The sequence below is a fragment of the Sciurus carolinensis genome, chromosome 10 (assembly GCF_902686445.1).
Source record: "Sciurus carolinensis chromosome 10, mSciCar1.2, whole genome shotgun sequence".
NCBI lineage: Eukaryota > Metazoa > Chordata > Mammalia > Rodentia > Sciuridae > Sciurus > Sciurus carolinensis.
The window spans coordinates 1,527,407-1,542,684 of NC_062222.1; the positions used below are offsets into that span (position 1 = coordinate 1,527,407).

The 15,278-nt window shown below is 48.9% G+C and overlaps 1 protein-coding gene across 1 annotated transcript in view; it reads right to left on the reverse strand.

Annotated features, from left to right (window-relative positions):
* Ndnf (neuron derived neurotrophic factor) overlaps positions 1-9,376 on the reverse strand; it is a 33,085-nt gene extending 23,709 nt beyond the window's left edge. Inside the window, 1 exon segment of the mRNA XM_047567001.1 lies at positions 8,869-9,376. The gene's annotated coding sequence lies outside the window, so the exon portion shown is untranslated.
* Between the last annotated feature and the right edge of the window lie 5,902 nt (positions 9,377-15,278).

Genomic DNA, 15,278 nt, shown 5'->3' on the forward strand with positions numbered 1-15,278 from the left:
TGAACTACTAGTAAGTCCTGGTGGAACAACCCATGAACTACTAGTAAGCCCTGGAGGAGCAACTAGTGAACTAATAGTAAGCACCACCAGTTTCAAAGGGGATTCTGCATCATGTCGATTGCGATTGCCGGGCACCTGTGCAGTGTCTCCATATGTCTCAAATACATTTGTGACTTATTTTTCTAATCTCAGTTTTTCTTCTTGTGTTCTACTTATTAAAGAAAACATGTCTTCTGTTTCCTTGTTCAGGTGACTTTCCTTGTCTCCAAGGTGTGTTTTAAGTTTGTCTACTAGGGCAAAGCTCAGACTCAACAACAGGCAGGGAATCTTGGAGCACGGAACTCCCCAGCGTGATGGGTGCTGTCGGATTCCGGAGGGCTGGAGAAAGGCAGAGGGATCTGCCTTCAAGCGGGATCTCAAGGCCATGAGTGGACTTCCTGCAGAAAGCTGACACTGTCCTTTGCCTTCACGAGGGAGCAGGACTTGTGTGACGCCAGCTAGGGTGTCAGGGCTAGGAACCTGGGGACCCACCACGATCGGGGGCTGACACCCACCTCACATTCAGCGATCCCCATCAAGGAAGAATTTCCAGGACAGATGTGGGACATTACTTACCTATTTATCAGGGCCAGTCCTTTCCATCCTGAAGGACCAGCGTAAATCTTACTCTTAGACTTGTTTATGCTTTAGCTTAAATAACAATATAAAAGTGAAAGAGTTTGAACAGCTTCCCAAAACACTTACCTAATACATTAAACCTAAATACCTAAATACCTAATACCAAAAACAAGCAAGCAAACATTTAGATTATGGGGATGAGTTTGTGGATTTAGGCTAAATAAAAGGTATTTTTGAATCATTAAGTTGTGAGAAAATGCTAAGCAAATTGTATCTAGGCAAACTGATTTGGCCATTCATCTCAACTTGTAATTGGAAGACATTTCCATCAATGTTGCTTCTGAAGCCAGAGAGTAACCACTTTGTTTAAAGTTTCTGTGTATCAGGCAAGTCTCTTCCCTGAGACTGGGTTTCAGATTTCTCGTGAGTAGCAGGGCACAGCATCATTGTCCTGGGATGCTCTGAAGATGAAGCGGGGCAGTGGATGTGGAAGTACCTTATAAACAGCCATGGGTCATTCAGGATTAGGATGCTGTAATAAACACAAGTGCTTTCATCTACAATGTGAACTCAAAGCACAAGAAACAACTTTAACAGAGAACTGACAACATTACTGAAAAAACAGTGAAATTTCAAAGAACATTTTGAAAATGTAGCAACATACACAAAAAGAGCATTTTTCAAAACTTTCAGAATACTGACATTTTCAGAACATAATGGGGTGCAAGATGGATTGATGACAGAATTGTGCAATGCTTCTATAAGCAAGCAAGAATAGTCTCGAGAGTGACTAGTTTATTTGGGGGCTTTTAAATATTTTTTTAAATTTTACATATTTTATCTTATTTATCCGAAATCATCTTTAAAAATTATCCTAAGTCTTTTTTCCCTTTTAAAAGTTACTCTTGGTGCACTGGCTGTAAACAGTAGTGGGCTCCTTGTTGCAGATTCATAGATGCACACAATAGGCAGCACGACTTGGTCATTCACTTAGGGGCTTTCTCAGCTTCTGTTCAACCCTTTCCAAGACCTCTCACTCTGCAGCCTGTGTCTGTGCCGTGTGGCCTCCAAACCTCTTAGTGTCACATGTAAAACGCTCCTATGTACATACGTGTTCTACAACGTGGCGCTCTGTGCTGAGGTGAGCGTCCTGGTCCATCGGGGGATGGGATGTGCACTCCACATCTTTCCCTAGCAACATCCAGGTTGCGGAGTGGCAGGGCTGGCTGTGACGTCACGGCTTTGCCTTGCCTTTCACTTTGTGGAGACCGTCACCTCTGCTAGGTTTTGCTTTTCAATGGCCATCTGATGTGCCCAGTAAGAGAGTGTTGGTTGATTTGCACACTAGCTAAGATTCACAACTACCCTCTTCATTAACAGGTGAACATAAACAGAAGTGACCTGTGCACTGCAGTCCTGTGCAAAGGCGTCCCTCTCAGGACCTCTGGGGCCGTCGTCATCAGAAGCCGTGAGACCGGCGGGATGCGGGCAGCCGGAAACCCCACTGAAGGAGTATCCCGCAGTGATACTCCTTGACATTTTACTAAATGTCAAGTTTTTAAGTGTGAATATGCACTGGGTCTAAACGTACAGAGATAATCTCAGGGTCCCAACTCCTGGACATCGAAAGCCTATGTCTGAATTAACACCAAGGCATAATGAGGACAGCTGACACAACCCAGGGGCCCCGGCAAAACTCCCTGCTCCAAAATAAGAATCTCGAGATGGCAAGGGCAGAAAACCCAAGCAGTGCAGTTCTAAGTGTGACCAGTGAAGCCAGCCCTGGAGTTACTGGTACTCATACCCAAGATGGGGTTATCAGAAGAGGAAATGAAAGAGGGAGCCCGCTCAGAAAAGGCAAGGCTGAAGGAGCTCAATTAAATGTCATTTCTCCCTAAAATCTGTCTTGAGGTAGCCTCATTTCCACCCAGCTTTATCCAGCCACTGAACATCTCCATAAGCTGTTAACTGATGTCAGTTTACCGTTTCCTGTCGAGGGGTATTTTCATAGCTACGGGAAACTCCCAAAACAAGGTTACTTTAATAATTAAGAGACGGTGTTTTAGTTCCTAAGAAGGCTTGCGAACACCTGGGGCAGGTGCCTTTCCTACACGTGACACACCCGTTAGTCCACCTACCAGTGAGGCATGTGCCACTGCGGTCGTTACAGGGCTAAATTTTTATCTCCCACTTAAGAGGGGTTTCATTTTTCCATGATTAATTAAGTACTTTATTTTTGCAAACTTTCAAGGATCACCAATGGAACTGGCATGTCAGAGACCCAGGCAGGCATGGAGGTAAGCCATTGCAGGTCTCTCCCACTGGGATGGGCATTTCATGAACACTGCTGTCCTCCTTCACTGTCACCACCGTGGCCACATGTCTCTTCATTTACGGGATCCACTTCTGAACTGATCCGAATTTGAAGCTTTTGGTGATACTGATGCGTTTGAGTGAGTGTGTAATGTAACATGGAGTCCCGGTATGGACCTGCAGACAACAGTCAGCTCTACGTTATGAAACACACACGAAAAACTGGTGTATCATTACCAATAAGCACATATGAACTATGTGTTTTTAAATGTATTTTTTAAACAAGATTATTCAAATGGATTAAGGATATTTATGTTTGAGTGAAATATTTTTGGGGGGCATGACTGATAGTTCAGTTAGAAGTGCATTTCATGCCAGGCCTATTTTCCCAGCAGCTCTGCAGGCTGAGGCAAGAGGATCTCAAGTTCAAAGCCAGCCTCAGCAACAGCAAGGCACTAAGCAGCTCAGTGAGACCCTGTCTCTAAGCAGAATACAAAATAGGGCTGAGGATGTGGCCCAGTGGTTGAGCACCTGAGTTCAATTCCCAGAACCACCCCCCCCCAAAAAAAAAAAAAAAAGAAGTGCATCTCATTGCTGGAGTGACGTGCACACTGCCCCACAAGGCAATCTGCTGCTTATTCTGCATATGCCTTGACCTCAGGAGGCAGAGAGGCCATCTCGAGTTGTGCATACCCCCGTGTGGGTCGCATCTCACTATGGTGTGCTGCAAAGGGGGATCAGGCACACGCCGTGGCCACTTCCCACCGGCAGCATCTGAGCTGGAGGGCCTGCTCCTGAGCAAATTGGGTCCTCGAGCATTACTTTCCTTTCTTAAACACAGTATTTCCAAGTCAGTGTGTGGTGCTGTCCCCTTAGTGTGTGCCAACTGTCTGAAAACAGCACCAACAGTCCTGGTATAAAAGAGAGTTGTTCATGGTTCCTGTGCTGTGGTTCTAAAAAGTCACAGTGATTTCAAAAACCACTTCTCAGGACTTTATGAGTTCAGGTCTATTTACTTCAGACAGTGTTAACTTCAGTCTCATTGTACCTACATCTGTGTAGGCAAGGGTGTTCCTCGGAGGACACCAGACAGTGACGTGGCTTTTAGCAGTTGATAGAACACACGCTTGATCGGAGTCCCTGTCTTGGCTGTGTCTTCGGGCTGCGGAGTGTGCATTCCTCCAGCTCACAGCTGCAAGAGTGCTGTCTTGACTTCCTCCTAAGAAACCCACAAATGTGTACCGTCTCCATATGCTTCAGCCGTCACCAGCATGTGGTGCCAGCTGAAATCATCCCAGTCAGAAATGTGCATGCTTCTAACTTGAGTTCTGTAACCTGGCTATTATGTTTAAAGGTCTCCACACTGCAGGGCAGTGCCTACGAGTTCCACTCAAATTAGTTAATTTCTGATAGTGCATAATGCGTTCTTATAGAGCTCCTTCCAAGTTGAATAGAACCTTATTTTATAAAATGAATTATTTTCTCCTAACTCTAAAAAGGCAGCAAGTTATTTCAGAGGAAGATTTACAACACACATTTGACAGTTCAGCTATCCATTTATGCAACTTCAGTCATAGTTTTCTTTCTTAAAGATTCAATCCAGAGTTTTCACAAGTGAGGCCAGAATACTTCAGAAAAACATATGAGGCATCAGATGAGCATCATGTTCAAATCTGCTACAAGAAAATATTGATAAATGAAAGTCAAGGGTCATTTACCACTTTACTGAAATAAATCTGCTTCCAAAGGATCAGAAAGTTACTAAAAAGAGAGTGACATGTAAACTATAGACATTTCTTATAAATGTGAGGTTTGTAGATGTTAAAGTGAAATCTAAGTCAAATCTAGCTTACAGAGTTCTTGAAAACACGGGCATCATATCAGGACCCAGCACCCAGTTGTTCTGGGTCTGTCTCTTCAGCCCTCAGGGAAAATCCAAGGACATATATTACTATGTTGCTACTTTGCTTTTATTCCACACTGATCACATTCTTTACCCTTAATTTTTAAATGCAAAATAAGCAACACTGTTAGAAAATCTTGACAGAATTCATATTACTATATGCATTTCATGCTTTCTAAATATTTCAAAAGACTAAATTCATGGATTTGTTGGTTTGCAGTTTCTAGCAAAACACAACAGGAAAACGGAAGGCATGGATCTTGCATCTTTGGGTTTTGTGTTCAAGAAGTGAACTCCCCAAAATATATCTGCTTCTAGCCCTGGCTTGGGCCCTGTGGGCTCTGGAAGGGCAAATTCCAGGAGTCATGAATTTGCATGCGTTTGAACAAACACGGCAGCACACTGAAATGGGGTGATTTCCCCCAGAAATATAGTGGAATTTCATGGTCAACTACTCCCAAGGGGCATAACAGAATATCAGCAGTCTCGTACCACTGTGCGATTAACAACAGTCGCACAGTATGTACTCTTCTTCCTGGGTGGAAACTGACATCCAAGTACACCGCACACACCCTAGAGTGGTTTCATTTTCCCTTTGTAACACAGAGCAAAAATAAAGCAGAAAGTGCCCTAACTTTACCGCATAAAATACAATGTATTTCTAAAGGGAGTATTTAAATACTGCAGGAGTTGGATTTTGAAATCAGTTTTCAAAGCAACAATTTGATACGGTTTACTTTGTAACTATTCAAAGGTGCTGTGGTTTCTAGTAAATGTTTGGAGACCAACAGGGTAGGGATAAGTTATGTTCCTCAGAACAATCATTCCAAAATAAATGCTTTAAGGTTTTAGAAATTATTTCAAGGTCTGATGAGCAAGCTGAGTGGTCTGCTAGCTTCTACTTGCCTGCCGCTCAACGCACAAGGCCGGGCCACGCATTTTCTTCCTGGTGACTAGCGGGTGGCAACTGACTGGTTAGGTTCTGTACCTAACCAGCTGTTCCTGCTGGTGCATGGCTCTCCAAGGCAAGACAGACCAGGGGACAGGGAGCAGGAAGGGTGGAGGACACATGGCTGGCTCGGTCACTGGAATCAGTGACCCCATCTGGGAAACCAAGGGAGGGAGGCTGAGGAGTCCCTCAGCTGCTTGTTAGTTCAGGCACAGGACTCCATCCCAGTGTCCGACCGTCATACCAAAAATGAGAGATGCCTTCTTCTAAGAGTGGTGACAACAAAAGCAATTGGTTTTAAATACACATTCAGCTCTCTAGGTAGGCTGCTACAGAAACGAAGGCAGGAAGGCTGCTGTGGACTCACCCCAACGTCTCTCCTTCACCTCAAACGATTTGTTAAAGTTTTAAAACCCTTTCTGCTATCAGATGCAATGACTGATGGAGGAATTCAAGTGAGAAAACTAAGCTCTGAACTGCCAGGCTCAGGATACCATTGAAAATGTCTCTCAGGTTATCTGAAGACTGACCCATGACTGCGAGTCCCAATGCAGACCCTCCCTGGGTCTGGGCAAGCTATGACGTTGGTCTTTTTTCTTTAACATTCATGCTTTACCACATGAGTGTTAATAAGACCCAGGACAAATCACCCAGGGTGGGGGCTTCCCTCATTCATTGGAGGGTATTTTTCAATTATATATTTTGTTACATCTTCAGAGATAAAAGCTGTATCTGCAAGTGATTAAAAGATGTTTTATATTCATGGTTTCATTTCTGCTGAAATAAATGCGTAATTTAAACCACACATAATTCATAGTAATTTAGGCCCATTACAGAGTTCTAGCTTCTTTTTTATGATAGTTACTAATTAAAACAGAGTGTTATGCCATGCTGAGCCTCAGTCTTTGACATACAGGTTTAATGAATAAAACGTCCTGACACAAAAATGAAAACAATAATGGGGACGAGGCTGCAAGCTGTTATGCTTCAGTGTGTGGAAAAGATTAAGGACATTCACGGAGTTCAGCACTGTGCAGAGAAGGAGCCCGGGATGTCTTTCTTTAAAGGAAGAAGCAAGGGGTTTTTGAGAGAAATTTGAAATAGTACTAATCTCTCTAACTTCTGGGCCCCTCATTCCCAGTTGTCCCCCTCCCCCGACTAGGAATTTAAACTCATAAGTGCCACTTTTACAGAACAAATGATGGGATATTTTAATATAATCCTGAATAAAGGTTTAGATTGAAAATGGGAATTGGGACCATAATTAATTATGTTGAGAAGTTTTTTTAAACTTTAAGAAGGCAGGGGAAGGTAAATGACATTTCATAAGACTGCAACCTTTTAAAGTTCATGGATTGAAACTTTGGTAAATGACAGTATCTTTTGGCATTTGATTAATCCCATATGCAGAATGAGTGTGAGCAATTAATTCGCTTTGGTGTTTTCACTTTCTGAAACCACGGTAATAAGAGACTGACATAAAATCAAACCAAGTGTAAACACAGCCCTTAGCCAGGGTTACGGCCTTATTATCACTCTTAATAAGCATAATTAATAATAATAAATACCGATCACCCTCAGCACCCTGCTCCACATGCGCGTGCCCCTCCACCCATCCATCACTTCTTTCAGGATAATAAAACAATTCAATCCCATCAAGTCCTGGCAGCCGCTCCCTCGGGAGGGATGTTTTATCTCTACCTCCGCCAGCCCAGGGAGGACTTCTCTTGTTTGAAGGGGGCGGAGAAGAGAGCGGGGTCTTATTTACTTCCATTGACGACTCCCCTGGTTCTCACGGGCGCCCCGGGACGGGCGGGAGGAGGGAGGAGGAGGTGGCAGATTCCCTCCTCCGCAAAAGAAAAAGGGTTCAGGAAGCGAGGCCGAGGAGGAGGGTGGAGGGGAGAGGGCAGTGTGTTTGGCGAGACCAGCAACTCAGTGAAAAATAAATTCTCCACTGTGGTCTAATGGGGCCGAAAGAGGAGAAGTAAACAGATTAACCAACCTAACTAAGTTGCTACAGAGAACTTGAAGAGACAAAACCAGACATCTGCTCAGGTTCATTTCCCGCTCAAGGTCTTGCTTTCTGGGAGCCGAACGTTCCCAGAGCGAGAGATGGACAGCGCCCCGAAAGGGGCCGCGAGGGGAACCGCGACCCAGGCGAGCGCCAGCCCGGCGCCCCGCAGAGGTGCCCGCGGACGCCCAGGGCCTCGGCGGCCCGGAGCGGGGCCCGCGGGGCGCTCTCTCGCCTCAGTCTGGGTGGGGCGCGGCGAACCCGCACCCCGAATCCACCAGTTGGAAGTATCCCCAAGAGCAGCGGGATTCCGAAATCACGCACTGGGGCTCCTGAGAGTATGAACCGCAGAGAGGCTCAGGGCGGTGGAAAGGCGGCGCAGGCCGGCGAACCCCACTCGCGCACAGACGGGGCGAGGCGCGACACCGGGTGACCGGGCTGCGGCCGGAGGGGCGTCCCTCGGTGGCGTTCTGCTCCGGAGCCACAGGAGGAGCCGCCCCGGCCGCCCCCTCGGTGTCTCTAACGGCGCTCGCCAGTCACGCAGAGGACAAACGCCGAGATGGAGTGGCGGGGTCCCCGGGAAGGCCGAGCGGGAGTCCCGCGCGCTGCGGGGCCCCTCGCTCCTCGACCCTGCGCGGGAGCCCCGGGGCCCCAGTCCCGCGGACTTTCTCTGGCGGCAGGCAGAGGCGTGAGCCCCGCGAGGGAGGCGACAGGCTTCCCCGCAGGAGGGCCCGAGCGGGGATGGAGGCTCTGCGGCTTCCCGGACCCGCTGCACCCGGTACGCGGCTCCCAGAGCTCCCCGGCCCGTGCGCTTTCCCTCCAGCTCCTCACACTACGGAGCCGTCCGGCCACGAAACCGGCCAGAAAAACCGAGTACGACCTGCTCCACGCCCCTCACGCCCCGCCACTCTTCTGGGTCGGGCGCCCTCGGGACCTCGCTGGGCCCTTCCTAGCTGGGGGACGCGCGCCTCGACCTCGGTCCGGCTGAGCCCTCGGTGTGAAGCTGCTGTGCCAGTCTGGAGGTGGCGGGCTAAGGCGTCCGGGAGTCGGGAATTGCTTTCCTTTAGCACTTACCTTAAAATATGTTTGCTTTTCCAGGGGGGCAGAGGAAAGATCCGTCCCCGAGGTGTGGCGTGCGAAACAGTCCACGTCCCGGCTCCGGCCAAGATGCCAAGCACTGGTATCCAGGAACCAAAGGGACGGGAGGGCAGGGGCGGAAGCAGATAGGAGGAAAACCAGCCGGCCCAAGTGTCCCAACTTTGCGGCGGGCGCCGTTAACTTCAAAGGCCGGCGAAGAGCTGGCGGCGCGCGGCCGCCGAAGTTGCCGCGAAGTGGAGCGGGAGCGGCGCGGGCCGGGGGACCGGGCAGAGCCGGGAAGCAGCGGGAGGTCCTTTCAAAGGGCGCGGAGCGTGCGGGCCGGGTGGCGGGAGGATGCAGCGAGGCGGGTGGGTCTGCGGGCAGCCGCTCGCCCTGGGCGCTGGGCGCACCGGTAAGTGGGAGAGCGCGGCCGACCCGGCGCAGTGCTCCGCTCTCTGTGGCTGGAGCGGGGATTGTGTGTGCACTCCCGAGTGTCACTGCTCCAGCCCGAGCCTCTCCGCCTCCCGCCCCGCGGCTGCCCGCCCGCCCCCGCCCTGCTCTGCCCGCCGCCTCCCCCTCCGTCCCCCTTTCCCTCCCTCCTGCTGCGCGCCAGCGTGCGCGCACACACACACGCGCACACACACACACGCACACACGCGCGCACACACACACATACACGCGCGCACACACACACACCCTGTCTTCCCCACACACCCCGCCCAGCGACCCAGCGCTCTCAAACGGGACGCTCGCGGGCAGCATCGCGGGGACACATTGCTGTCCTTGCCTCCCCGCCACCCGGGGGAGGAGAGGGAGGCCTCCCAGACCCTGGCGAAGCTGCGAAATCCAGCGGGACGTGCGTGCGGGACCCTTCCAGTCAGGGAAACGGGGTGCACAATGGAGGGGAGCTCTGGGGTTGGCTTGGGGGTGGGGTAGGGAGGCGTGTTAAACCCAGAAGGTCGGAGGTCGGACGGAGGCGGAACGCGGAGCCTGCAAGCTGTGCATTTGTGGCCCACTTTCCACCCAACGCCTGCCGACCACAGCGCACTCGGGACCGCTTCCCCTCGGCGCAGACCAGCCTCCTCCGGTGGAAACTCAGCAGCTGTTTTAACAATTGAAAAGCGGCCCTACAGGACCGGTGAGCAGTGTGTGAAGCCATTAAGGCTGACTAGGTAATTACGATTAGAAGTTACCTAATTAGCAACCTGGCCAGAGCCTAGGAAAACGGGGATGGTGGGGTGGGGGAGAAAGTACCCAGTGATTTAGTGATCTCATTTCGGGCAGTTGTGAATCTAGTTTCTAGCAAACCTGATTTTTTTTTTTTTTTTTAAGACTCGGGTTTTGGAGTGTTAAGTTCTAAGAATATACGGTTTATTAAAATATAGTATCAGTATTGAAAACTTGAAAAAAACCTTCCCTGTTCTCATTTTTCAGTAAAATGAAGATAAATAAGATGGAAGTCAGCCTCACCGAGAACTACATCTTTTTGTTAAATATCTTTAAATGCCTGGTTACAGGAGATTCCAATTCAGCTCCTAAAGTTTTGTGGCTACTAGATGACAATATTGCCATAGGTGAATTTATGAAACCATTTAAATGACACAAAACAGTTTTAAAGGCTAAAAGGGACATTTCAGATCACAGCAAGCTTATATTTTGCAGTTGAGGTAGGGGAAAGGCAGCCCTGGACCTCCCTTCCTCTGTAGAAGTGACTTCTGCACTTGATGTATGACCCAGAGCAGGTCATTTAGACCTTCACTAACAAACATTAAATTTCTGCTGTGTGTACCAGGTATGTCTTAAGTGCTGAGATTTAAAGGTGAGACATGGTGTCCATCTTTAAAGAACTCACAGAAAGTGGGGAGACAGGCATAAATGCAAATGTGATCAGCACCATGATATATCTTTGAGGGTCCTGCGGGAGCCCAGAAGAAGAAGCAGCCAACTCCCTACAGAAATTGGTAGAGGTTTGGCATAAAACTCTGGAGCACCTGGAAGAGAATTCCAAGCAAAAGAAGATGGGGAAGGGTGGAGGTCAGGGAGTGTCAGGAGGTCAGGGAGTGTCAGGAGGTCGGGGAGTGTCAAAGTGCAAGGTGTGTCCTGGGAACTGAGACACCTGAGCGAGTGGGCTGCAGGTGGCGCAGAGGCCAGTCCACCTCAGGCTTGGGGACCCTGAGAGCCAGAGCTGCCCTGAAGGCGTTGGATGTTCTGGGAGCTCTTACAAGTTTTAGGCCAGGACAGATCTTCAGGTTTTAAAGTGTCTTCAGATACCTGTTTTGGAAGTTTCCTCTGGTACTGCTGTGGAGGAAAAATGGGGAGAGGAAGTCATTTCCAGAGGACAAAGGTCTGAAGGAAGCAGAAGTGCCACCTGGGAGCCAGCAGTTCCAGAGGTATTTAGAAAGTGGAGTAGAGGGGCTAGTGCTTGGGCCACGGAGGAGAAGGCAGGGAGGAGGAGTCCAGGCCGCTCCATTTTCTGGCTGGGCAAGAGGCAGGCTATGGTGACCTTAGCCAGGAGACACCCGCACAGAAGGGCAGAAGCGGGGGCAGTGTGCTGAGCTCTGTCTTACATTTGTTGACCTGGGGGTGCTGGTGATGTCTGCGTGTTGGCAGCCAGAGGGGATTTCCTGGAGAGAGAGGGTCCAAGCTGGAAGAGCACCTCAGGAGGCCTCAGCACAAAGGTGCTCTCAAAGTCAGGGAGGAGACAGGAAGGCCAGAAGAGAGGACCAGGGGTGGACACGGACGCAGCAGGACATGCATGGTGTGGGAGGCACTTGAGGAGGAAAAGGGGTTGTGAAAGACAAATGAAGACCAGAAAGGAAGGCACGGAACTAGAAGCGGGCAGTGTTGACCTGCGTCTAGGGAGGACTGGCCGGCCACCAGGGTAGAACGCAGCAGACAGATCATGACAGCCCGATTGAGGAGAGTGTCCCTGTGATCTTGACCTGTGAGGCCCTAGTTTATGTGGGTGGTGTGAAGGAACCAGATTGTAGGGAGAGGAAATGGGGTGATGGGGACAGAGACCTTGAGCTCACAGTCCTGAGAGCTGGGAGGAAAGCCTGTAGCCTTGTAGCACCTGTCCTTCTAAGGAGTCCCCTGCTCTGGGTTACCTGGTACCGAGGGAAGCAGGTGGAGAGGGAAGGCCCGAAGGCAGAGGCGGGTGGAATCTGTTGCATTCTCAGAGGTCAGTTCCCTCCTCAGTATGATGGGGTCTCAGAATCCAGCTGTAAATTTCACAGAGTTGCTGAGAGTCCAGATAACCGGGCGACTTGGGTATTGCTTCAGCCTGCCGTGGAGAAGAAACTGAATCGCTGTCATTAATTCAGCTCGTGAACCGCAGACCCGTGTCTACGGGACAGGTCTTGGAAGAGCTCTGTAAAGGGGGCGCTCACAATAATTCCCGAAAATGTCCTCGATTGGAACCTCACGATTCCCATCTGTTAAGGTACCCTGTCACTTCAAAACCAGGCACTGGTGACCCCAGTGGCATCGACTATGTAAAACATGCACCCTGTGGGTGTTTAGAGGGGCTGGGCAGCCTGCCACGTCGGACAGCACTGTGGTATTTAGCCAGACGGATGTATATTTAATCCTCGAGTTTGACAGTTATTTGCCATAGGACAAAACTTCTCTGAGCATCAGGTGTTTTGAAATAAAAAGGAACCAAGTATAGCTGACCTAGAGATTTTGCAGCGTTGGGTAATAGAAACACCCAAGTGGTGGCACGTTTTACTTACGTGAGGACTCCCATCATACACAAGAGGCACAAATATTCAACAGGAAAAGCCAGACCACAATGATTAAAAGGTCAAGAATGCGGATCAGGCTGTTCGGGAGGACCGCCAGTGGCAGTCTGAGCCGGCAGGCCTCCCATGTGGCCCGCAGACCGTGGGAGGTCTGCGAGGCCAGAGCTGTCCCCGTCTTGATTCTGAGACATTGGCTTGCCTTTAAAAAAAAAAAAAGAAAAAGAAAAAAGAAAAAACACGGCATTGACATTTGCACTAATGATACAAAAACAATGGTGGGAAACTGCGGCCCCTGGCGTGCTATGCCGCAGACCAGGCTGTCCTCACTGTCGCTGGGCTTCATACTGCCACGATTGTCAGATCCACTTGGGAATGTCTTTGATGAAGCAATAAAAATTATTCATTTAAGTACATTTCAGCCCTTGCCTGTGACTTTTTAATGTTCTCTGTGGCCAAACGTAAGCACGCAGAGTGGTCCTTGCGTGCCAGGGGGCGGCACGGTCTGTCCTGACTCAGGCGCTGGGGCCTTGAGCTGGGAGCGAGGCTGGCCGGAACATCATGGAACATGGAACATGCTTCCTTTCCATGTTACTCGAGGGAACAACTGACACAATGCTTATTCAGATGCGTACACTGGCCGATATTTTCTTCCCTAAATGAATGGAATAAGCCTGTCACTTTGAGGTAAACCTCCAGCAATATGTGTTTTCAGTAAAAATTTCCGAGCAGAATTTAGAGAACTTGTATCTGCCACCATGCTTCCCAACACTCAATCTTCTCTCGTAGTCATAATCATTTCACTTGATGTGGTTTTGGACATTGTACAGTAAAATGTATCAACATTTGAAAGGTTTGCATGACAGGGTGAAACAGTATTTTCCAAACGATTAGTGACATGACGTTATAAAACCAAGCATCAGTTAAAAATCCATTCAAGGGGCAAAGCAGACCAGTAGATTTTAGCGTAATGCAGTATGAAAAGCTAACTGATGTGGTTTCATGTTCCACACTGCAATTATAAGGTTTGAGGAACTGCCACTTGTTGAGTTTTGGTGTAACACTGAAAAATAATATCCAGAATTGTTTGGAAAGATCATTAAAATAGCTCTTCTTTTTTCAACTGTGTATCTGTGTGAAACCAGAATTTCCTCATTTACTTCAAACAAAACAACAAATAGCAACAGATTGAATACAGAAGTGGCATGAGAACCAGCTGCCGTGTGTGAAGCCAGACATTAAAGAGGTTTACAGAAACGTAACAGGGTGACTTTTCTCATTGAACTGTTGCCTTCGGAAAATTTATTTTTTAGAGAATGTGTTACTTATGTAGATTTGCTGGCATTGCTTTGAAATGATAGATAAATATTTTAAATATTTCTGTTGTAACTCTAGTTATGAGAGAAGTAATTGACATAAACAGAAACCCCTGGAGTCTCTCATTGTTTTAAGACACTATAAGTGGCCCAGAGCACCACCGTGCTATGGAATGGGACCACCATGAACACAGATCCAGAGACGCCCAGGCTGATCGTAATACGTTCCCTATGGACACCACTGTCACCTCAGTTGTACTGTGTGATACTTTTCTCATTTTACCTAAACATAAGTAGGCCCTTCTGTTCTTGAACTTATTTCTGTAGGACGTTGGAGTGGACAGATCTCCTCTAATAACTGGAACAAAAGAACTGGTGGAACCTGTCCTGCAGACCCTAAAACTTGGATAAGACCCTGGCACGGTCCGTTCAGGTTCAGTCTCTCCCCTCACTGCTGTCTGCACCCAAGGCTGTCACCCAAGTCCTGAAGAGGCTCTCTGAAGTCCCTTCTGAATGAAGGACTGCCTTGCACTTGGTGACTCTCATTCACCTCGCCTGGTAACAATGAAGCGCCATCCTTGTCGCAGTCCACTCTCCGGAGGGCACCTGTTACTTAACACATGTTTGCTGAGCACCTGTTAACACGCCAGGCACAGTGCTAGCTGCTGGGGATAAGAGAATAAGTGAGGCCTTGCTTTGAGGGACCTGCTGTCCAGTGGACAGTGAGCTACAGGGGCTGATGGGGAGAACCGTGGAAGGAGGGCATGAGTGAAGGGTGGTTGGAGAGCGTGACCCTGAGGCCGCGGAGGTGCAGCTCAGTGGAAGAGCACTTGCCTAACATGTGTGAGGCCCTGGGCACCGGAACACAAGCACGGAAACACAAGTAAGTGCAAAGTAGAATAACAATTAAGTAGAGATGGGAAGGCAGGTCTGCCTCTTGACTTAAAGGCTGGGAGGGCGGCGGAGGAGGGTGTTGGAGGGGAGAAGGAGCCCCCTGAACCTCGACATCTCAGTCCGAGAGAATCCACCACTGCTGCGGAAACTCGCCTGCTCATACATGTCCCTAAGACCAACGTATTGCCCTTGCATTTGAGTTTATTTGAGAGGCAGAACGGTTTTAAAATCATTGTCATATATTTCAGCACCTTTAAATCAGAACTGCCACTTTCTTGGGAAAGAATTATTGGATGGAAAAGAAAAGTTTGAGAAGTTCATTAAAAACCTCAGGCATAATTTGCCCTGGGAGAGCATAGGAGGTGGCAGTGACAGATTAGATGGCTGCTGCACTTGGCTCATAGCACAGACACCAGATGCTGGCAGCCAAGGGAGCACTCAGAACCCCGGGTGGTGA